The sequence below is a fragment of the Amblyomma maculatum genome, chromosome 3, assembly GCF_055883805.1.
Source record: "Amblyomma maculatum isolate TAMU_Amacu chromosome 3, ASM5588380v1, whole genome shotgun sequence".
NCBI lineage: Eukaryota > Metazoa > Arthropoda > Arachnida > Ixodida > Ixodidae > Amblyomma > Amblyomma maculatum.
The window spans coordinates 78,304,225-78,307,109 of NC_139346.1; positions in this window are offsets into that span (position 1 = coordinate 78,304,225).

Consider the following 2,885-nt stretch of genomic DNA (forward strand, 5'->3'; position numbering starts at 1 on the left):
GTAAGTGGCTTGTGATTGCCATGGCTCGTTAGTCTTAATTTAAATCTTCGTTTCAACCTCTTTTATTAATGTATTTTGCAAATCATTCATCTCCTAAATAAACTTTGAATGTGTAACATTGAAAAAATGGCATTTGAGTAACAGGGGTTTGTTTTGAAAAGCAGTCATCTTATAAATCTATATTAGACTGCCAGGTGGTAAACAACTCCATTGCCACCCCCCCCCCCCCCCCCGCTTACTTCAAGCGTGCGTCGCTCCATTTCTTGCTTTCCGGAAAATATTAAGCACCAACAAGTCTTTCAATGTAACGTTTCTTCTTGTCTGCAGGAAAATTTGACGAGGCCATTTTAAAGAAAATGAACGATGCATCTTTAACGAAAGGTCTTGCCTGATTTTATTTTAACGATAGGTTGGTGGTTGCTAATTTTCCGCTTCAAATATTATTATTCAGAGAGGTTTCTGTGTAGAAGTTTTTCATCATAAATTGTGCTACAATGAAGGTGACGTATTTATCCACGTTGGCAATTTTCTGGTTTGTTTTACATTTCTATGGTACATTTTTTTTATAACATGTGAAAAAATTAACCGCGGACACCGCGCTCGCGGCCTCCACGGATCTCGTACCAGGCTTCGTCCAAAAAAAAAAAATGTGCGACAGATGTAGACGACACCAGCCTTTGATGAATCTGCGGAGACCACAGTCAGAACGCACAAAGAGTAGCAGCGAGAAACTTTGCATCGTGCTCATTCCGATTAAGAATGGAGCCATCGTCACGACGGAAGCAGCAGCAGCCACGACACGTCTTCGACATTTGCCAAGCAAGCTCAGATCAAACACTGGAAACAAGACGTTATACCTAGGTTCGAAGCGGGACATGTCGTGATAATAGTTAAGCTAAGGGTAGCTCAGGCTCTCGCAGATGTAGGGGGCAGCAACCAGATCGTTGAAGCTATATACGTTGCCACCGGCTTACCGCGGGGGTTGCGCATACTCGCTATCTGGCCCGCCTGGGATGAGGAGATAGTTATCGCTGCCATGAAGAACAGCCAACATATTGTTCAGGTCTCCGCGTTCGAAGAGCTCAAACTTGGAGGATAGGCACATTTTGTACAAGCCTACCTCAAGACTTCGGGCAACACAAGCCCTGGAGTTATCCATGTGGATCCGAATGTCATAGAGGCTTAAGTGCAGGAGTTTGAAAATATGAGGCACCAATGTGTCAGTGATAATGTTCGGAGGACGGAAGGTGCGTTTCATAGCTTGTTACTTGAGTGAAGCTGTGTCGGTTCATCTGTACTGCAAGACGACGCCGATCTGTACCCGCGGCGCCACTATTGGACATCTCACCGATGTGTACCCTAATCGACATTTCAACCGATGTTTGGGAATTGCGAAAAGAAGAATCCAGCAGAGGGTCATAAGTGGAAACCCAGCTGCCAAATTTCAACGAGGTCAATCTAGTCAACCAAACTACAGGAAAGTCGGCGCTGGAAATGGAGCCGGATGCACAAGCATCACTGGGATAGCCATTCAACAACATTAACCCTGGAAAGTTGGAAGGAACCAGGCCACCGATCTACGAACTCGGAGGCGGGTGGGGACTGATTAGCCCTTACCGCACGCTAGAGCCATGAACCATGTCGGGTTTCCGGCAAAGAGGCATGACGGGCCTCATCCAGTACTAAATACTGAAAAACTAGGAGCAACAAGCAACAATCAGCAATTCCAGTTGGCCAAATGTGACTGCTTCTCTTCACACCACAATGGCCGAGGAGAAACGTAGGGCTAAGAACGAAAGGCTCAGGTTAGAGATATAAAAAGTAAGAAAGAAGAACGCAGCGGCTGCTTCAGAAAATTCTAAAACAGCGCAGGAACCCGCGCTCTGGCGATGGAGAAGGACAACCTAACCCTCCCTCAACGCCATCAGAAGACGCTACTGAGACTACGCCTACTATGTCAGAAGTCGGACAGAGTATCGGATGGTAACGTTGTTAGCATTTATATTCTCGGTAGGGAGAGAGTGTGGCGCGTACATATGATAAAATAAATTTTTTGTCACTTAGACATAAAATACGGAAAAGCGAATAACGCATGATGAAATTGCTAAAATGAAAGCAGGCATCAGGCAAAGTTTACGGCAAGCGTCGAAAGACGTGAAGACACGCTAAGGCAAAAATCGAGAACTTTCTGGGAGTGGCTAAGTAGCCAATATGAGGATACATATGAATCAAGCCCGCATTGTCAAAGCTGTAGGATTAGGACATTTACTTTACCGCATTTGAAAAAATACTCTCAGTGCTAGCCCCCTAAATAGCCCATTCACAGGCAAATTTGGCACGAGGCAGATTGCATTGTATGAGAGGCTGGACTTGAGTACAGAAAAACAAATGTTACCGCTTCTAATAGGCAACATGACCATTCAGTCCGAGCGTAAAGATTACAGTGGAACTGCAATGGAATAAAACGTCAGCGGGAATCCTTGGAGCACAGTATGCTCTCTTTAGGTGGGAAGCCGTCTATAATCACGTTGTAGGATGGTAATGTGGAAAGTTAAGTTTAGGTGGTACAGTACAGATTCACTATCGATTCGACCAGCATACCTCTTTAAAGGACCGCACTGCTTCAATATTACAACTAGATATAAATTCGGAAATAGAACGTGACTTGCATATTACTGGAATGAACCCTTGATTTGACTGACTTATATCAGCTAAAAACTAAGCAATTAGGCGGCAGTGATAACAATAGTGCTCGGCGGACATCGCACTACTACTACCCTTTGCACACGTTGAAGTTAAAATTAAAGGCGGCGGACAAACTTATATATAAAGCCTCAATGGGTGACACCATAGCATGGTACACTGTAGAATAAGACGCGAGTGGC